Raw genomic sequence first — 22,807 nt, forward strand, 5'->3', positions numbered from 1 at the left:
GCCATCCTGATTTAGGTTTTCCGTGATTTCCCTAAATCACTCCAGGCAAATGCCGGGATGGTTCCTCTGAAAGGGCACGGCCGACTTCCTTCCCTATCCTTCCCTAATCCGATGAGACCGATGACTACGCTGTCTGGTCTCCTTCCCCGAACCAACCAACCAACCAACCAACCAACCAACCACAGAAACTGTTCCAGAACAAGACACACAATTTTTTCGGTGGAATGCGGCCTCGTCCTGTAGTTAGCATAAGTTGTGTGTGATTTAGGTTGCCGCATATCACGTCGACTATCTGCCACATCTCCGGTTCTTTTCACCGAATACTCCAACTAACATGCCCATACGTCCATATGAACTAGATGTCCATTAATGTTATTTTTATTCATCCTGCCATCTTTGACAATTTCACAAATATACGAAACATGGCATAGCTTACTAATAACTATTCAAAAGCTATTTAAAAAAATTATTATTTAACATCACTCTATGAAAACAGTAAATATAATAATAAAGTTACAACGTAAAAAGTTGTTTCAAGAAAGCTTGTGTGCTGAGCTGTATACTATTAATAGGAATCAACCCGTTATTCACCTGAAATAATTTGGGAAAGTGATGGAGAACCCAGTTAAGAGGGGAATTAATTTCTAACCATTCTTCGTAGTAATTAGAGACAAAGCTTTAACGCACATAGTGGATGAATGATGGAATCTCGGCATCCATCCGAGTGATTTGACAAAGCCAGGGAAAACTTCAGTCATGGTCCTGCGTAACAAGACAGTCCACTATATTAACAACTCTATTGCCTAGCTAGGTGGAGTTAGTTAACACACACGTTATTCGAGTCGCTACACTAATTATTTTTTTTTTTGTCACAGTCTCTGCCTCTGTAGCTGAATAGCACAGTTTATAAAACATGGGTCGTGTTCATTGCACGTGAAAATGAATGCAAGCTTAAGACAATAAGGACGATTATTATAAAAAATTACCTACTACCGTAGAATAAACGAAAAAGACTGCGACAGCTTACACTGTGTGCAACGCTAATAGACATTCCAACTTTAAGAGCTAAAATTTGATGGTGTTTAGTGTTTCGTGTCCAACGCAGTAACAAACGATTCGTGATTACATTCAGGACTAGTAAGTAGCCAATTTTCCGTATCATCCGAAGTAATTCTTTACAATTTTAGAATTTCTCTGTGAGGAAGCTATTGTGTGTGCTTAATACACGTGAGATTAACAGAGAAAGAACCCGTCGATGTGGAGCTACCCATTAGTCCTCAAACAAAAGTCGATTTTATACACGCATTTATTGCGTCAATATCTGTTTTTATTGAATGTGAACTGGGCGACAAAACATTTGTCATCGCAGCTGTCATGGCAATGAGACCTCTACGCTTTACTTGAAGTTCTGGATGACATTTCAGCATTAATATTCATGACTATTTTATCAGCTGTGTTTCGTATTGTTGCAACAATTCTTTCTCTTGCGTACACTTACTATATTTCAACGACATTATTCTTGTTATTCGGGCTCAAGATGCTGAAGGAAGGAAGAAAGGAGGGAAGGAAGGACAGGAAGAATTTGAAGAAGTACGGTCTAATACACTATTTAGAGAAGATGAGTGTGAGAAAGAAGTTGCTGCATCAATTGTCCAGAATCGTGAATCTTACAAGAAAGCCTGCTAAGCAAGGCGGAAGTGTTCCGCATACACTTCACGGATTTTTGTGCTGTTTTTCACATTCGTCGCAGAGTTGGGCGATCGTTCACAAGTTGATCACTATCGTCCTTGCTGCAAAAGAAGATGTAGTTGAGTGGTGTAATACGTGGTCATGCAATTTTACAGGATTGTTTATTCTTGGTAGAGGAATGATTACATGGAAGATTTTCGAGAGACTTTACCCTCCTCGGTGTAGTATGTTCCTGTTCTGTGGAATCCTGTCGTTATTATTCGACCCAAATGCGCAGTGACAGCCAAGAATGTCTAAATCATGAAGTAACAACTGATAGTAGAGGAAATGAGGGCTCAAGTTGAGTGATGTGTGTGTGTGTGTGTGTGTGTGTGTGTGTGTGTGTGTGTGTGTGTGTGTGTGTGTGTGACATAAAAGTATACAGTATTAGCTGAGAAATCATTTTTTCAAAAGATCCGTTTTCCAGTGCGATATTGTATCTGGCGGAAAAAAACTTTTTCATTTCTTTTGTAAGTTTTGACAACTGGCGATTTCGTAATCATACAATTACTTCACAATATCTGTGTATTTATTGTAGTTGTTTTAAGTATCATGTACAAAATCATCTTTTAATATGAAAGTAAATGTTCTATGTGATATTCACACAGTCTTAGTGTTAGTAGATACTGAGCAAATAAGTATTTATTTATTTGTTTCCTTAAAGAGGTGTGTTTTATGTTCTGCTGTGTTGAAGATGAATAAACATTCTATGAGAATAAAAAAACGTGGTCAGCGCAGCTGATTGCCATACGGGGCTCCGGGGTCCGATTCCCGGCTGGGTTAATGTTTTACCCGCTCGGGGATTGGGTGTTGTGTTGGTGAGAAGTTTTGGCGGAGTAAACAGCGTCCAGTTTTCAAATTGAATAGCACATCCCGGTTGGAATCTGTCTAGGAAACACTGTGAGTATGGAAACTGCCTCAATAAACACATCTTCTTGTCTCCAGTCACCTAGGGAAAAGGGAGTGCACTTCACAAATCTGATTCAAATGGAGTCAAAGGCGTGTAGTATAATTTATTTCTTACGAATCTAAGGAAATATCGCAGGCGCTCGGTGAACCAAAGTGTGATATTCGCACGAGATGTTCCTCCATAAAAGGCTGTTATCAAACTTCAGTATCGTTCTCATACAGCCGGAGAAGCTAAATTATTATAATGCTAACGGAGATATCATTGTCGTAATTTCATTTGTGAATTTTACGGCTAATATATTTGGAGTCAGTTGTCTACATCACGTATTGACTGGATCTTAAATAGATGCTAATACAGATTTCGATATAAAGAAACCGTTGCTTTCCTTCCGGCACTTAGACACAATACTAATATACACAAAGAAAACATTTCTGCCGATATCGGCGTGAAACGACTTAGTAAACTGCCATTTGGCAAGCATGCAGGACCGTTACTGTGTTACTGGTTCGCTGTTCCTACCTTGCTCTGAAGCCATCATAAGGTAATGAAACATCGTACATATATTTCTTTATGTATACTACCGTATAAAGGCGAGTCGTTGTTTAACGTTGTTACTAAAAATCTAGAATAGTTCAGTACTGGCTTACTTAAAATTACTATAACATAATCTGGACGACCATAAACGATTTGTTTTAAATATATGTAGTATGTATTGGCTGTATACACTCTAATCCAAAAAAGATGATGCACCAGAAAGGAATTATCCGAATGTAAAGGAAATCGGTAGATGTGATGTACGTGTATAGACAAAAAATGATTAAAATATCAGAAAAATTGGATCATTTATTCGAGAGAAAGAGATTTACAAATTGAGCAAGTCAGTAACACGTTGGTCCACCTCTGGCTCTTATGCAAGCAGTTATTCGGCTTGGCATTGATTGATAGTTATTGGGTGGCCTCCTGAGGTATATTGTACGAAATTCAGTCCAGAGGACGCTTTAGGTGCTCAAAATACCGACATGGTTGGAGGGCACTGTCCATAATGCTACAAACTCTCTCAGTCGGGGAGATAGCCGGCGACATTTCTGGCCAAGGTGGGATTTGGCAAGCACGAATACAAGCATCTGGAACTATCGCCGTATGCGGGTGGGGATTATCTTGCTGTAAGGTAAGCCCTGGATGGTTTGGCATTAAAAGGCAACAAAAGGGGGCGTAGAATACCTCTACGTACCTTTGTATTGTAAAGGTGCTCGGATGACACCCAAAGGGGTCCTTCTATGAAAAGAAGTGGCACCCCAGACCATCACTCTGAGTTGTTGTCGGGCTGTACGGCGGGCGACAGTCAGCTTGGTATCCCGCCATCGTCCAGGACGTCTCCAGACACAAACCTGATTCACTGTAGTAAAATTGTCTTCAGCGATAAGTCCCTCATCGAATTGAACTCCGATGAGCAGCGATAATCATATTTACCAATGACGAAGTATTGCTGGGTTCGCTAGCATTTATATATGGCCAAAACGCGAATTTCAAGTACAACTATAACTGTGAAAGGCAAACCGTGTGACACTTCGTTTCAAGCCACTTTCCAGCCAATAAAATAACTTTTTTATTAAGGGTTGAAAATCTTTGAAGTCAGGATCGGATATGTGAACAAACATGACACTAAAATAATCTTAAAATCTAAGTGAAATATAATCCTTAACTCAAGCACTGTTGGAGTGTGTGTGTGTGTGTGTGTGTGTGTGTGTGTGTGTGTGTGTGTGTGTGTGTAAAATCCTAACATCAAGGAGGAGTTGTGCGACATACCCGAATGTAGGTAGGCGTGTTTCTCCAATTGTAAGATTATGTCTGTTCAAATTTCGCTCCTATCGCAAAAGAATGGCTCTAGTAGGGTAACTATGAGGGTGCAAATCAGGTTTGATTTAAACGCACGCTCTAACGTTCGTGAGCGTTAATTAACTGTGAGATTGGACGTGGTGAGTTGGTGTTGGTCAAGAATGCCTTTAAGGCGACAAAGACGCCATTGCCAACACCTAACTGAATTTGAAGGAGGTCGTATAATAGGGCTATTCTGTGAAATTACATAAAGCCTTGGCAGAATTGTAGCCAGTTTACATGATTGCTGACAGTGGTGGTTACGACAATGTACGGTCGTAACAAGACGAGTCTCGGGTCGGCCAAGTGGCACTACCGAGAGGGAAGACCATCACGTTAGGCGTGTATAGCGCTGGCGCATCGTACTGCATCTTCAGCAGCAATTTGAACAGCAGTGGGCACCACAGTGACACAACGGTTACTTCAAGGACAGCTCCGAGCCAGACGCCCTATAGCGTACATTTCACTGACCCCAAACCAACGCCATTTGAGATTTCAGTGGTGTCAAGAGAGAGCTCGTAGGAGGGCAGGGTGGAGGCCTGTTTTGTTTTCAGATGAATGTTGGCTCTGCCTCAGTGCCAGTGATGGCCGTGTGTTGCTTAGGAGGAGGCCAGCTGAGGGCTTGCAACCAGTCTGTCTGCTTGCTAGATACACTGGACCTACACCTGGAGTTATGGTCTGGGGTACGATTTCGTATGACAGCAGGAGCAGTCTCGTGGTCATGCCAGGCACCCTGACAGCAAATTGTTATGTCAGTCTGGTGATCCGACATGTTGTGCTGCAATTTATGAACAGCATTTCAAGGGATGTTTTACAGCAGTAAATCGCTCGCCCACATACTGCTGTTTCAAACCAACATGGTCTACAGAGTTTATACATGTTGCCTTGGCCTGCTCGATCGCCGAATCAGTTTCCAATCGAGCACATATGGGACATCATCGGACAACTCCAGCGTCATCAACAAACAGCATTAATCGCCCCTATGTTGACCGACCAAGTGCAACAGAAATGGTATCACATGTGAAATGATTATCTCGCGCTTACGCTAACCTGTGGTCTTGCAATGTTACTCACTTAAATATGTTACCTACACAAATATATTCCTGAAATTTCGTTATCCTACATTCATTATTCTTTTGGTGCTGCGACTTCTTACAGTCAGTGTACTAGAATCCGTTTTCCGAAATTACGTTACTGAGGATGGTGGTACTACGGTTGTTCTTTCTATGGTTACACGAACAGCAAGATACAAAATCAAGTAGAATCGCTCAACAAGGAAAAGGAAGGAAGGAGACTGAACTTGATGAGCTACGTATGATATTCTATTTAGAGTAATCCAAATACTTGTTTCTCTGCTAGCAACAGTATTTTGTTGACCTGTGGAGGAGTGACAACAAGCAGTTAAAAAAAGCGTAGGCCAAACCGATTTCTGATACGAGCCGTCGAACAGATGCGTACAATTATAGGCTTATGTTGCTGACTTCAGTCTGTTGTTGACTTCAGTCTGTTGTTGAAATCGAATCACGTTTTATTCTTTCTTTACGGAGACTTAAAATCTCCACTGTTGGAATCAACATTTATTCTACAAACACCGATCATGGGAGAGTACGCTCGCTCTTTTCGCACTCGGGACGCGGAATGCAGTTGACACCGGAGCACAGGTAAATGCCGTGTTGCTCGACATCCGGACGGTGTTCAGTTGAGAACTGTCGCCTAATGAACAACATACGGGCGTTCGGAATATCAGAAAAATGGTTCAAATGGCTCTGAGCACTATGGGACTCAACTGCTGTGGTCATAAGTCCCCTAGAACTTAGAACTACTTAAACCTAACTAACCTAAGGACATCACACACATCCATGCCCGAGGCAGGATTCGAACCTGCGACCGTAGCAGTCGCACGGTTCCGGACTGCGCGCCTAGAACCGCGAGACCACCGCGGCCGGCGGGATATCAGATGAACTTAGTAACAGGACTGAATAGTTCCTCGCGAATAGAACACAACATCTTAGGAAGTAGGTGGAAATCTTCGGACATAAAAGTAGCTTTCGGTGTAACATAATGGTATGTACACTGATGAGGCAAAACAATATGACCACTGCCCATCGCGAGACTGAATGCAACTTAATCGCGATGCCAGCACGTGACGCAGTTGGGAAAGTATATAAGCAGAGTAGAGACGAATGATGAATCATTCTAGCGAAATGGTAAAATCAACTTGCGAACGAGCATCTCGGTAACTGCGAAGCCCGTCGGCTGTTCGCGTGCTACTATCGTGAGCGGCGACAAGATGTTGGTTGTCCAGACGTCTTCAGAGAGGGTGGAGATCGGGGACTTACTCACTCTTAAAAGTAGAACAGGCAGAGGTGGGTGGCAAATCTGCTGACAGTGTACAGTGCTGATTCAGGCAAATGTGGTTCGGAGAACTCCATTCAGCGAACATTGTTCAGTATGGGGATTGGCAGCATGTTTCTTTAATGACATTGTCCTCTGCGATTGCAGGGGCACGGGATCATCGTGATTGGACCGTGGGTAAATGGAAATGTGTTGCCTGGTTTTACGAATCACGTTTCTTGTTACACCAGGTCGTTGGTCATGTCCAGATACGCAATAATTCTAGGATAAAGGTTGCCCGAAACATGCACCGCGGCCGGCCGTTGTTGCCGAGCGGTTGTAGGCGCTTCAGTCTGGAACCGCGCGACCGCTACGGTCGCAGGTTCGAATTCTGCCTCGGGCATGGATGTGTGTGATGTCAAAAGAAATGGCTCTAAGCACTATGGGACTTAACATCTGAGGTCATCAGTCCCCTAGACTTAGAACTAATTAAACCTAACTAACCTAAGGACATCACACACAGGCGTGCCCGAGGTAGGATTCGAACCTGCGACCGTAACAGCAGCGCGGTTCCGGACTGAAGCGCCTAGAACCACCGCCGCCGGCTGTGTGATGTCCTTAGGTTAGTTAGGTTTAAGTAGTTCTAAGTCTAGGGGACTGATGACCTCAGATGTTAATTCCCATAGTGCTCAGAGCCATTTGAACCATGCACCGCGCCACTCGCACAGGCCCTTGGGGACAGTATTACGTAATGCAACATTCACTTGGGATTCCATGGGACGTCGAATGGCGTCGAGGTATCAAGTACCGAACCGAAACAAATTCAGATGATGAGGACCGTTTTTGTGCTAAAAGTACGACAAACTTCTACGTAGGAGGTCATTTGTCTAGATGTTCCTTCTGACAATTAATAAATGGAGGAAAAAAGGCCAGTATTTAGAGTTGTGTTACGGCTAGCCCATTGGAGAAGGAGCATAATCATGGACAGAATAAGAACTGAAAAAAACATGCCGAGCTCTTTTCGAAGGAACCATCGTGTCTTTCGCCTTAAACGACCAAAGTCTGTGAACAGGAGATTGAATCTCGCCTTTCTCGAAGTAGATTCTGGTACTTCAACCATTGCGCCACCTAGGATTACTACTGTACAGATTAAGACCGCCAACCCATTGCAAGAAGTGTCTTGTTCCTTCAGCAATAGATGGGTAACATCATCGGATTTTGTGTGCAGGATCACTCACGACGGCGCCAATGTCAGGATCAGTGCTTTCTGTACGGATCTCAGTAAACTGTTTGCCCTAAGAACATTCAGAAAGGAATGTTCTTTCGTTATAACAGGAGATACGTATGTGTATCTAAATCTGTTGAAGATCTGTTGATGCATACTGCAAAAGTGAGAAAAGCATCATTCTCTGCCCCAAGGAATTGGTAAGCATTATGGGAGGGGTATGTATTTAACGTACTACTGTTCGAGTCTCTAATGTCTGTTTCCGAGCCGCGTGGTCTAAGGCACCTTGTCACGGACCGCGCTGCTCCGCCATCGGAGGTTCCAGTCCTCTCTCGGGCATGGGTGTGTGTGTTGTCCTTATCGTAAGTTAGTTTGTTAGACAAAGTATTGTGTAGGCTTAGGGACCGATGACCTCAGCAGTTTGGTCCCATAAGATCTTACCACAAATTTCCAAATTTCTGTTTTCGACTCCGGAGTGTGTATTTTCCCATCAAGTACTAAGTCAGGTGTCACTTTCCAGTCTTCCCATCAAGATAAATTCATGGACAGCATGAGGCATCGAATCCGGATCTTCCACGCAGCTTGACATGCGAATTTCTCAGCCACGAAGGCGTGCACATTGAATTAGATGCCAGGAAAAGACCTATTTTCAAGACACACTCTACTGCACAGATAACTGTAATACAGAGGACAGACCTGCATAGGTTGCTGTACCTCTAGCCTCCTCCGTTTGTGTTGAGATTTGTTAAAATCAATTGATTGAAATTCATCAGCAGACATTCAGGGATACGCCGTGTAGTGTACTGCGTATGACAAAATTCAAAGGAGTGGCGAATTACTGTAATGCTGCAAAAAGACAATATTTAAATAGGACTGTTACCCAGCATGACACTTCAGTGTAGTCTTCTCGTAGTTTCTCTTTGTCGGCTGCTCAGCGTCTGCTTGGTTGATTCCTACTTCACAAGCAGGGGGTCCAGGTTTTTCCCAAATCATGCATTAAATTTTTTAATGAAAAGTTGTGGAGATTTTTCTTCTTCATTAATTATGGCTTCAGTTAGAATACCACAGCCCACCCCACAAATAAAGTGTTACATAGCAGAATAGATCTGTCAACATAGAACAATATTTGCAGGACATAACTCCATCAGCACACACCAGAAGATTGTCAAAAACGCTGAGACATCCAAATCCCACAGCACAAAAATATTGAGAAATATCTGTCTGTAAGTCCAGAGAAAATAATATATGATTCATAATTTGCTTATAAACTTTATCGAATTATCATTCAAAAAATTATTATTATTGTTATTATTATTACTGTTATTAGTTTCGAATGTTTTTTTTCACAATTGGGTAAAATATCTTCATCACAATTTTTTTTAATATCTTCAATTTCGGTCTGAAATAATTTCTTATTATTCAGTTTTATAACTGAATACAAATAAAGCAATACTATTTGTTTACTCATAAATAAAAAGCCAAAACTTTATGATCTACAAAAAATATCGGTGGATCGGGTATTATGTTTATCTAAATGTATCGACAATTAAATTTAAAAAAGAAGTGTCGCTGACGAGTTCCATTCCAAGCCTATCACAAATCACACATTTATTCTCACGGATACGCTGCCGATATGAAACTAACGTATTCCTGCAGTAAGCGCCAGCAATAGTAAACTGATACATCTACATCTGCACTCTGCAGCCGGCCGCTGTGATCGAGCGGTTCTAGGCGCTTCAGTCCGGAACGACGCGGCTGTTATGGTCGCAGGTTCGAATCCTGCCTCGGGCGTGGATATGTGTGATGTCCTTAGGTTGGTTACGTTTAAGTAGCTCTAAGTCTAGGGGACTGATGACCTCAGATGTTAAGTCCCATAGTGCTTAGAGCCATTTGAACCATCTGCAGTCTGCAAACCACTTTCCGTAGCACTGTCACTTCACTTCTCTCTCTGTTCCGGTAGCGAATGATTTGCGACAAGAACGATTGTTGATAAGCCTTCATATGAGCTCCCATCTCTCTGATTTTACATTCATGGTTTATACGCTAAATATTTGTAGGTGGAAACAATATATATATTGACTCTTCTAGGGAAGTACGCCATCGGAATTTTAACAGTAAACCACACTGTCGTGCACAACGTATCTCTTGTAGCATTTGCCACTGGAATTGGACGAACTTCCCAGATGAATCTGTGACGAAACGCGCGGCAGATGGTGGCGCCGCATGATTTAAGGTGAAAGACTCATTAAGCGTGAAAAGCCTGCCAGGAGATGTGGCGACTGTCAGCAGTAATCACAACTGCCGGAGCAAGTGGGAGCGCAGTACCGCGGCATGGCTGGTTTCCAAGCAACAGAACAGTCGTCTGCCTCATTGGCTGCAGCATGCGGCACACAAGCCAGTAGCGGCGCTCACTCACTCATTGAACTTCACAAGGTTAAGTGGAATTTTATCGTTGGGAACAGAGGGACAAGGAAAGAAGTGGTCATAAATGTTACGTCTACTCGGTGCGTTTAGTCAGCGTGACAGTCGTGCTCTCAAACACACACACACACACACACACACACACACACACACACACACACACACAAAACACGTGTGCGTGCAGCATCTACCCGTTTGGCAGTCAGATACTGAAACATTTTCTCGCGTATCTGATGATATTTTTTGCAATGTTTCTAACAGCTGTTGAAGCATAACAGAAAATTTGTCCTACATTCACTGACGGGGAGTGTTACACCATAAAGCACAATTCTGATATTTAACAAATTTTGTGGCGATGTTAAATCAGAAAACGGTTATTAAATGTGTAATATTTTCCCAACTGTTCGCGGTGACACGGTTGGGACGTTCGCCCGGCTTTCAGTTGTTTTAACCCGTCTATTCGCGAGTGCGGTCGATCAGTCCCACGACCCTCTTGGGAAGGACCCGTGTCTACTCTTCTTGTCACCCTGTTATCCTGAGTCCATGTCGCAATCACTCTTTCTATAGCTATTGTGATGCAGACAACTGTCTGTGCGATCTGTCGGCATGACAGCGCCCAGCTATCTCATGTCAATGATCCGTATTTTCTCGAAGTTCGAAAGATGGCGATAAGCTGCAAGTGCACGTCCTCTTGGCGTGTTAGGTTGTGGTCACCAGATATAAAGCTCCACACAAACCCATCAGCCATCATGTTGTCACACCATTCGTCATCTGTAACAGTGACTATTCTCTACTGGTATTAATAATCTCGCGTAAGGATTAAATTATAATCAATGCATCCCATAAGCAGATTACTAGTTCGGTAGCGTTTAGCCAAAGTTTTTGTGGTGTAAGACCATCAATTTGCTCCATTGTATGTACACTTGGGTTAAAATTCGCGGAACGTGAGGCCGGCAATGTAATTTTATATACCAAGCATGCCCTCTACCCAGTCCTTCCCTAATCTTGATTAAACATTTCCTATTGATTTGTACGTACGCAGTGGTGAACATACGGCTGTCCATCTGTGATAGCCACCAGTTTCTCAAACAAGTGGAATCCAGGGAGCAATGTTTTGGTCCGTGTAGCCTTGAAAAGCATCGTACTTTGTCCTGTTTACTGTTGAGAATCAAATGATTAATCGAGAGCAGTCATGGGGAAATAAGTTAAGAGGAAAGGAGTTACAAGAAGTAACATCGGGAGGACACCAAATTTAACACGATAATACAAAGATTTTGCGAACCAAAGATTTACATTTACTTAAATAAACAAATTGCTCTTCATTCAGTGTAAAGTGGCTAGCTCACTGGACTCGCATTCGGGAGGACGATGGTTCAATCCCGCGTCCGGCCATCATGATTTAGGTTTTCCGTGATTTCCATAAATCGCTCCAGGCAAATGCCGGGATGGTTCCTTTGAAAGGGCACGGCCGACTTCCTTCCCTAATCCGATGAGACAGATGACCTCGCTGTTTGGTCTCCCCCCCCCCCCCCCCCAAACAACCCAACCCCCAACCCAACAACTACTACTACTCCGGTAGTACTCTTAATCATATTCCACACGTTAAGAAAAGCTTCAATCTAGAAAGTGCTGCAAAGTGACTACCTTGTGATATATTGAGAAAGTCCGTATGGAGCACCGGCGCATGTATTTTGAGGGAAATATACGCTTCAGGAACCGTAAACTTTACGATCACCTGACATGGACGTCACAAGTTTGCTGTTTCATAAAACAGAAAAGTGAGGGCGAATTATCCTAGAGAATAGTATTAAGTATTCGGTCCCAGCAAGGAAACATCAGTTGCATGGATGGCACTTTTTTCAGTTCTTATCTTCTAAGGACGTAACTTGAAAAGATCACATTAGGAAGTGAGTTCAGAAGAAATGGTACAGATTGTTAGGTTGTCGGCCGGCCGCGGTGGCCGAGCGCTTCTAGGCGCTTCAGTCTGTAACCGCGTGACTGCTACGGTCGCAGGTTCGAATCCTGCCCCGGGCATAGATGTCTGTGATGTCCTTAGGTTAGTTAGGTTTAAGTAGTTCTAAGTTCTAGCGGACTGATGACCTCAGATGTTAAGTCCCATAGTGCTGAGAGCGATTTGAACGATTTTTTTTGTTAGGTTGTCGATACCTGGCAGATATTAACCGTCAACTATTTCCTAGCATAGGTATATTTGTTCTCATGACAGTATCTTTCATACAAAGGAACCTGCCTAACGGTCACCAACATCTTGACGAAAATTAATAATCATTGACCGAAAGGTGTTATATTACAATGAAAATGATCCAAAAATGTTAAGAAGTATATAAAATTATCTAATTATCGTTGCTCCTTCACTTCAGTAACACATAGAAAACGGATATGCAAATTTTAGCACTTACGAATTAATCAGTTATTTGCGAAAAGATAGCAGTTTAATTAAATCAAGTTACGTTAAAATCTTCAACCCTCTGGGCCCCATACAACCAACGCTTTGGGGTTACACAGATGGCATCTGCTATCTTCCTCTGTGAATAATCAAGTCACGGTGGTCGGTTAAACGTTCAGCAATATCAGGCATTCACCTTTCGCTGGTACACAGGCATTAGTGCCACACGGCCACAGATAGGCAGCAGGGCCAGTTTCAAATAACATACTACAAATTCAGTAATATATACTCGAGTGTGTTCTGAAAGGACATCAGTGAAATTACCGAGTGAGGTTGCTAAATGGTAAGACCCTGCACTGTTTTCGGAGGAGGAGGGGGGGGGGGGGGGGGGACGGCGTTTCTAATCCGTCTCTCCTGGGCAACCAAATTTAGCTTTTCCATGATTTCCCAAAACCCTTACATCAAATGCCAACATGATTCCTTTGAAAAGGACACGGCCCATATGGTTTTCTGTCTTCCCCCAATTCGAGTTTGCAGAACGTCTGTAATGACCTCGTCGCTGACGGGACGTTAAAACCTTCAATAAAATTGGTCAGTCGCACTACACTGCGAGAGAGGCACAGTTCTGTTTGATAATATTATTGGAGCTTCTAATAACAACTTCACACATATTAAAATGGCAGTCTGTGTTTCGACAGAATGGCCGCTGTCCTCTCCCCTGTACCCATATAACTCATATAACTGGCTATAAATACGGAAACCTGCATGTTGGCTTTCGACCCAAGCATCACATTTCATTTCTTACTGGTAGTGTAACATTAAACCTAGACGTTCTAGTTATTCACAATTAATTTGGGTCATCCTACCCGTCGAATTCCAGAATGGGAGAGGACCTTGCAGTTTTACTCAGATAAGAGTCGTTGTCAAACCTGAATAAGACGGATATGTTGTGATCTTTAAATCACACAGAAGTAAAGAAGACTAACTGAGCAGTGTAATGGTACTGAAATGGTTAACAAAGAGTCTACTTCATTGTAATTCAGTACAAGAAGATATTACTTGGATAATAGGATGCTCGAAACCATAGGTAAATAAAATTCTTAAATAATGAGGCACTCGCGGGAGAGAGAGAGAGAGAGAGAGAGAGAGAGAGAGAGAGAGGGAGGGAGAGAGAGAGCGTCAAGTAAGACTACGATGGCAGTGGAATGTGTGCCATTACCTGTGCGCTAGCAAGGGCTGTCTCGTGGCTGTGTGACACAGTTGATGTGATTGCTCATTGAAAGAATAGTCTTCCCTAAGCTTCTGCAGCACGAAGGGTAACTTTACCAACGTGACGTATTGGTTGGTTGGTTGTTTGGGGAAGGAGACCAGACAGCGTGGTCATCGGTCTCATCGGATTAGGGAAGGAAGTCGGCCGTGCCCATTCAGAGGAACCATCCCGGCATTTGCCTGGAATGATTTAGGGAAATCACGGAAAACCTAAATCAGGATGGCCGGACGCGGGATTGAACCGTCGTCCTCCCGAATGCGAGTCCAGTGTCTAACCACTGCGCCACCTCGCTCGGTACGTGACGTATTAACTGTTGGTCTATTTGTTCTTGTGTCTGACTGTACTGATCATGTAAGTGCATGTGTTCCTTCGAAGTCCAGTGAACAAGACGACAGCAAATGTGTCCCTTTGGCCATATTTAAAAATTCCCGCTGAAAGAAACAGTCGACTGACCAGTTTAGCACTACTTTTTATGACTAACCTATGTCGGTCTTTTGTGGTAAGTTTAGAATGTTAGGTTGCCAGATTCTGGCAACCTATTTTCCTCCTGCCCTTGACCGTGAAGATGGGCTTTGATCCACAAACACTCAGTTTTAATGAAAAACGGACTCTTAACGAGCATTTATAACACATCAATCCTGTTAATTATTTAGTTATGATTTGGGAACAATATCTGTAAGGAATACGATTACCTGTCTTCATTTCTATTATCTCCACAACTGACAAAATGAATATTTAATGTTCGGTAGGTACAACACCTTATTAGTTATTAATTAATTCATAGTTTTAATGAATTTTACCCTTTCATCCTCAGCAGTGTACGATTTAACCTCTGTATCGCTTCCTCTTGAAGGTCTCGATAATAAATAATCGCATGCAGATTATCACCTCAGGCAGCCGCAGTTTTTAATTACTGCTGGATCAAATACACGCCTTAAAAAAACTTTACAAAATTTTTCACAATATTTCATTCACATCGTAAAAGAACTTATAATATTAGTAGAGGCGTTGTGACGTTGCATATGACTCGATTCAAATTTCAATCCGACACTGTTTCGTTATAGATTCAGACCTCCACTTACTGGCACCTGTCCTTGTTGGCGAGACAAAGCCCAGCTACGGCGACGACAATGTCCCAATTGAAATTACTAGGGACAATACACTACATTGAATGTTCTATTTCTGGCAAAGGTGAGTGACAAGCTGTCCTGAAGCTACCCGCAGACCATTCCATTTCTGCCGCGACAACAAAGCGGTGGTACTCTGTGATTGCTGTGACCAGCAATTCTAGGCAAGACTCAACACAGCAGGTTACTTCTTATTCGTTGTCAACTTTACTGACTGTTGACTCGTAATATGCGTGATAGCATACATTTTCAATCATGCCACCTACAATTTTACGCATAACTCACTTCTATCTTTTACAGTATCGTAATTCTAGGATATTTTCTGAGTCCAAACGCAGGGATAATCTTTTAGAAGTTGTATTCCAAACGCTTTCCAAATGGAGGGTCGTATAGATAAATGAAATGCAACTAAAAGTGCGTAATTGCAGCCTACTCAAAGATTATAATAACCACTAGTGTATGTTTACATCTTTTAGAAGGTTGGTAATTTTTAAATGGAACATTGCGTAATGTCGCTAGAGTAAATTAGAATGACAGTGGTGTGTTTTTTTCCGTATTCCAGTGCAATTAATCCATGAGAAATCGAGTTTAAAAATTGTAAATACCGGCAGTTGCCTGCTGCACATGTTTTTGACTAACTTAAGTAAAAAAAAGTAAATCAGCTAATGCTATGGATTCTGAAGAAGAAAGAGAACTAGTCTTCAAAGTTGATGTCCAGTATGCCGATGACTAGCTGCAATAAAAGAATTGCAGTCAGTCATTTAACAGGTATGTTCTTGTAAACAGTGTCGTCTAGAACTTTAAGGAGGCTAAATCTGATGAACAGGATGGTCCCCATAGTCCAATCCAATGATTCTGAAACAATCGGTGAAGACAAGCTGTAAGTCGTTATGCAGTATGCTCTGGACAGCTGTCGCACTGCTATCCCATGTTAGAAGAATTCGTAGTTTAGACAGAGTTTGATAAGCCAAAGAGGCAATAAAATCCTGACGTTTACATAAACGAACCAAATGTTGCCTCAGATCACAGAGATGATCATTTACATTAACTAGTATCTGTGTTCAAAAAATGTTCAAATGTGTGTGAAATCTTATGGGACTTAACTGCTTAGGTCATCAGTCCCTAAGCTTACACACTGCTTAACCTAAATTATCCTAAGGACAAATTCACACGCCCATGCCCGAGGGAGGACTCGAACCTCCGCCGGGAACAGCCGCACAGTCCATGACTGTAGCGCCTTAGACCGCTCGGCTAATCCTGCGCGGCAGTATCTGTGTTACACAATAATATTTTGACCTATTAGTATTAGTTGAAAACAGTCTTGGTCGCAAGTTAATTTTTTTTATTTATCAACTTCGCGTTTCACCTTATTTAGGCATCTTCAGGCTGATCTTAATTTGATATTTCTTAGGACGATCGTTTAGACAGTATAGCTAAAGGGCATCGTCGAGTACATCAGGCCAACATCGCCTTCGTTAACCTCAGTAACTACTTTCTAGATGGTCGGTTTGTTCGGACGTCTAAATTTTTTTTAATTGTCTCATACCCATCCAACAAGGCCACGATCAGATAACCTGGGCAAATGTCTCCCAAAATAACATACTACCCATGAGAAGCATGCTCTGAGGCATGATTAACTAAAACGACACCTCTTCCTTAAGTTTGTTAAATTTGGGTTGCAGGAACTTCTGTACCAAGTCACAACATTGGTACGAAGTTATAGTTGTCTAACATTCTTCTTCAAAATATATAAATTTCACATTGTAAAATCGGATGTGATAAATGACACAATTACACGAAATCTGTGTAACAGACGTTTTCGACTTTCATGAAGGCTATCTGAAACCTACACTACGTTATCGAAAGTATCCGGACACACACCGCCAAAGACCAGTTGCAAAATCCCAACGACTTCATTTTCTGTCCGAATTTTCAAAACGAGTGTGGTCCCTGCACCAAACTATAGATTGGCACTCTGGCTTCACCTCAAGCTCTTAATTTCTCCAAAATATTGAGTAGCGCAGCACTGGTTAATTTTAAATAACTTGCACTCCATCTTTTGACAGCTGGTTTTACACTGTAGAGAATTTACCGTAAGAAGTTTGTCAAAAATACTGAGTATGAATTTTGCTTTTGTCATTAACAAACTCTCTTATAACTGCCTTCTGTTGCTATACTCAAACTTTTTGTCCGCAGCTCGTAGCGTCGCGGTCGCGTTCTCGCTTCCCGAGCACGGGGTCCCGGGTTCGATTCCCAGCGGGTTCAAGGATTTTCACCTGCCTCGAGATGGCTGGATGTTTGTGTTGTCATCATTTCATCATCATTCATGAAAGTGGCGATAGTGGGCTGAGCACAGGTTGGGAATTTGTAGGGGCGCTGATAACCGTGCAGCTGAGCGCCCCCCCCCCCCCCCCCTCCAAACCAATCATCATCATCCAACTTTTTGTGAGACTGATGATCACTTAGTACTTCACTTCCACCATTCAATTACCAGACTGTACAGCAGACAGCACACGCTATTTTGGTGTATGTAATATTGGCCACTCGTGACAAGCGAGTCTTAGTATACGAAGAATACGACAAAAGCACGTCACTCGCACGAGCACTCAATTGAGACAAGAAATGGTTACTGTACAGACTGTCCTTACTGCTTATGAGCCGAGTTCATATGTTACGTCCAGTGTCGCCCAGCCACCACACTTGGTTTCATTTTCGCGTTGCAGTCACCAGCTGGACACGTCCGAAAACGCTAAATCTTACTAGTCTACAAGTTTCCCCCAGCCAGGCCGCAGCAGACTGCACGACCCCTCGACACACTGAAAGTCACGTCAATAACAGGGCAGTATCCTCGAGGAAACACTGCGGTCCTTTCCTACCATGCAGACAAGGTGTCGGGCGGCCAGTGTAGTAGTCGCATTACGTGGTCCACTATCCTCTCGTCGCTGCTCTTCGAGCCACTGGTTCCACGCACGAGTCATTGTCGTAGCATCGTTTCCTCTGCGCCGAAATGTCAGGGTGTGGCAAATTTTCCTGTGACAGATCAATTTGCGCCGTTGTATTTCACTCAGGCGCTGATATAGCACTCTTTTCTGCGCGAGTAATGTGCACTGAACTCCTGTACGGAAGGATGACGATTCAAACACCAACGGATCCAAGGAGAAGAGGGAGCGTTTTTTTACGAAAAGCGCTTATATTTTTACGTAAATAAAATTTCCAAATTTCTTAGCTAACTTTCGGAGAATAAAGTAGCATGAAAACTGAGTGTGTCTAAAATGCTGAGAAATTCTAGAAATTATAAATTACGATTAACACAGAATACTTTTAAGTTGTTTGCAAGGAATAGGCGTACATTTATAGGCTGATTGTACCTTCTGTCAATAAATGCTCAGACAAGGTTCGTGAATCATCTGAATGGTGAAGCTTAGGAAGTTCAGTAGGGCAACACGGAAAGGGAAAAACATTCAACCGAGAGAATAAATAATGACTGATTTCTAGGGTGTTGGAAGGACTGAAAGAAACAGCATCCACTGGTTTATTCGCTCGCAAAGCCGCAGTCCGCAGACGTACATTCACAATCGTAGGGCTAAATGAAATAGTGCTAATGGTGAGTGCACACCAAGAACGCGCTGCTTCCCTAGCGGGAAGGCGTGCCGGTCCCTGGCACGAATCCATTCGGCGGATTAGTGTCGAGGTCCGGTGTGCCGGCCAGGCTGTGAATGGTTTTTAAGGCGCTTTTACATCTGCCTCGGCGAATGCGGGCTGGTTCCCCTTATTCGGCCTCAGTTACACTATGTCGGCGATTGTTGCGCAAACACTGTCTCCAGGTACGGCACGTACACCATAATTACTCTACCACCAAACATTTGGGGTTCCACTCGTCTGGTATGAGACTGCACAATAACCGTGGGTCCGGTGTGGGGCGTCGGTGGGGTGGATGGACTGCTGTGACCCGTTATGGGATTGTGAACCACTGAGACCTACTGCGGGACGAAGTCTACCTGTCGTATCTAGGTCCCTGGTTCAACACACACACACACACACACACACACACACACACACACACACACTCACTAAGAATTTATGTTGTGTAAGATATGACATACTAAACTTGCAAAAAAGTGTTGTTGCAGCACTTAAATCTGTTGCATGACATAAGTACTTGTCGAATTTATGGACGAATGCCTTTCAAATGCTGTATTTATCCTAAAGATATGTACTAAGCATTGATGTAAACAGATTATTATAATATTAAATTGGGAGGGGCAGACCATAAGAGATCTGTGACCCTGCCCCCGAGAAGTGAACCTTGTATTCTCATCTGGATTCCATACATCCAGATTTAGGTTTCCCATGGTTTACCTAAATTGATTTCGCCAAATGACGGGATGGATCATCTGAAAAGAATGAGGGCGATATCTTCTTCTGTTCACCATATTGGCACTTGTCTTCACGTTTGAACTTGGTTGGACAGCCATGCAGTGACACTAGTGTGTTACACCAATTTTCCTGACCACACAAGAGGCGTCACAGCAGTGCACACGCTGCAGTCCAGCTCTCTCCCGTCTCAGTGACTTATTGCTAGCACATACCGCATCAAATCTTTCGAATTTGAATCAATGAAACCAATTCTAATAGGTTGTTGTAACTTTTAACATACGTCAGCGGGAGCTCTGGCTTTCAGGTAAACAAGAATCAAGCATTCTAGAGCATGAAAAACTTAGGAGCTATTCACAGCTGTCATTGTCCGTGATTTCTGAACCTCGTCGTTTTGTTCTTAATGTAAAAGATGATGAACGTAATTTTACATTCTGTTTTGAAAGCCTTATTTCAACAGCAGTACAGATGAGACCATTATTAAGTCCAGCTGCTTCTAGAGTCCGAATACTGATGTTACCAAATAGCGTTTTTGTGGGCACCAACCTTTCCCTCTAATTGGAAAACGGCATTTTTTTATGATTTCTCTTTTGTGTACCACTTTGGAGCCGTTGTAAACACGAACACACTGAAAAATTAGGAACTGTTCCTAACTAGCTACCGTCACTGTATGTCATAGAAACGTTGAATGAAAAAAATAGTTCAAATTCACAATTTCTGCTACTGGTTCTTAACGAAAACGACGCTGTACATGGAGGTCACAGTTGAAGTGACGGGACATGTCTCTTGTTTGAATACACCGGGGAACTGTGTTAGTTGAAGCAAAATCGTTTTGTGGCAGCTGATAGTTCTCGACTATAAACAGTAATGTGTTTCGTTCTCCTTGGGCTTAGTTCAGACATGGAAAAATACGACTGATGAAATCCCTTGTTGCGTGACGTTGATACAAATGGTTCATATTTTGCTGTATTCACCGCTGAAAATCAATTCTAACTCGTCAAGCACTATTTCGAGTTTCGTTACTTTATTTTGTAATAACTTCTGCTGTCGGAAGTTCTGCATTTGTTGGTCATAATGTGGCTGTCTGGAAACGTATGAACTTAAAATTCTCTAAAAAGTCAAGAAACATATCGTAGATGAATAATCTGTTGTCTAATATTGTATACAAGTGTAATCGGCTTACCAAAGAGTATGTGCATAAATTATGAATTGGGCAGCATCTCCAGCTCTCAGCGTCTCCATCGTATTTAGTTCTTTAATTCTGCTCCAATGTATATTTTTAATTTTGCCTAAGGTTACATGTATGTTTCGCCTAAACAGTCTCAGAAACAAACGGTGACTTTACGTCTTTCGCTGTAATACTTTTTAGAGTGTCCGTAAGTGAGATTACATGCATAGTAGTCAGAAACAGTCTTGTAATGGTGTTGCAGGATAGGTTGTGCTGAGAAATAATTGTTGAGAAAATATTCGATACTTTGCTGTCGTTTCAGAGTTAATCAGCATTGATGTTACCTGATCAGGCCGTTGCGCGAATTCAAGCGGCCCGCCAGCTACGATTGGTATCAGTTGTTCTCCTAGCGTAGATGATAGAGGATGAGACTGCTCAGCCTTTGGCTCGGGTCCAGTCTTTACTGCTGTCCCATGTCTAATTTTTGTATCGGTATGTTGTTCGGATTTAGGAAACCAAATGAAGTACACGTTAAGCGACAACATGTCTGGCGGGCCGCTTGAATCAGCGCCCGCTACGGCCTGATTCGCTAACTTCAATGCTCCTTTATTCGGAAAGAGCGGAACGTATCGAATGCTTTTTCTTAACAATTATTTCTCAGAATAACCTATCCAACACCATTACAAGCTTTTCAGATTCTTTGTGACCACCCCGTGTATTAAATAATTTAATAACAATGCACAATTTAATGTGACAGTTTCGTTGATCTGCGTCAAATTGATTTGTCGATAAAAAGAAACAAAAAGAAATACTCATAATACTGACGATGTTGTTATTAATTTGTTGCTAGCTAAACATCAAATCAGAATAAAATACTTTGCATGTAACTGAACATGTAAGCTGCGTTGGCTATTAGGCTGTACGAAAGAAGAAAAGGTTCACTGGCTCGTGGACGACGAGGTCATTCGAAACGTAGCACCAGTTCGGACTGTGGCCTTGTCAGTAAAATTATTCCAGCATCCATTTTAAGCAACTTTAGGGAAAACATTAGAAAAGACAGAAACTGCGGTGCAGCCCAGCAGCCAGGTTAGTTGCGTGATCTCCGTACCGTGTAAAAGCACGCACCCAGTCGATGTCCGCAGCTCGTGGTCTAGTGGCTATCGTTGCTGCCTCTGGATCACGGGGTCCCGGGTTCGATTCCCGGCCGGGTTCGGGGTTGGGGGGTTGGGTTGTTTGGGGGGAGGAGACCAGACAGCGAGGTCATCGGCCTCATCGGATTAGGGAAGGACGGGGATTGAAGTCGGCCGTGCCCTTTCGAAGGAACCATCCCGGCATTTTCCTGGAGCGATTTGGGGAAATCACGGAAAACCTAAATCAGGATGGCCGGACGCGGGATTGAACCGTCGCCCTCCCGAGTGCGAGTCCAGAGGGCTAGCCGCTGCGCCACGTCGCTCCCCGGCCGGGTTGGGGATTTTCTCTGCCCGGGGCCTGGGTGTTTGTGTTGTCCTCATCATTTCATCATCATCATCATCATCATCATCATCATTCGTGACAGTTGCTAGATTGGATTGCATAAAAATTGGACTGTGTAAAAATTGGGACTTTGTACGGGCGCTGATGGCCACGCAGTTGAGCGCCCCACAAATCAAACAGCATCATCACCCAGTTGATATCAGTTCTCCAGAGATTCTGCGGATGTCCACGGTCTAAGAACGGGCGCACTGCCATTCAGTGAACCACCAGTAGCCTGTTCTGGAGGATTAAAAAAATTTTAACGCTTTAAACGACTCATTTGTCGTGTCATTACCCAAGCCTTTCAAATGACCAGAAACAGCTGCGCCAGCGAGCTTTTGCCCTGCGTACGGAGCGGCGCGCGTGCCGACTGAATGCCGGCTTGAAGCCAGCCCGTTGCGCAACGGCTGTCCTCACAACAGCGTCCCTGCTATTCCCGGATACACCGAAACCCACGCT

The 22,807-nt window shown here is 43.0% G+C and overlaps 1 pseudogene; it reads left to right on the forward strand.

Annotated features, from left to right (window-relative positions):
• LOC124556113 overlaps positions 1-22,807 on the forward strand; it is a 126,003-nt pseudogene that overhangs the window by 39,327 nt on the left and 63,869 nt on the right.

This window comes from Schistocerca americana, chromosome X, assembly GCF_021461395.2.
Source record: "Schistocerca americana isolate TAMUIC-IGC-003095 chromosome X, iqSchAmer2.1, whole genome shotgun sequence".
In the NCBI taxonomy this organism is placed as follows: Eukaryota; Metazoa; Arthropoda; class Insecta; order Orthoptera; family Acrididae; genus Schistocerca; species Schistocerca americana.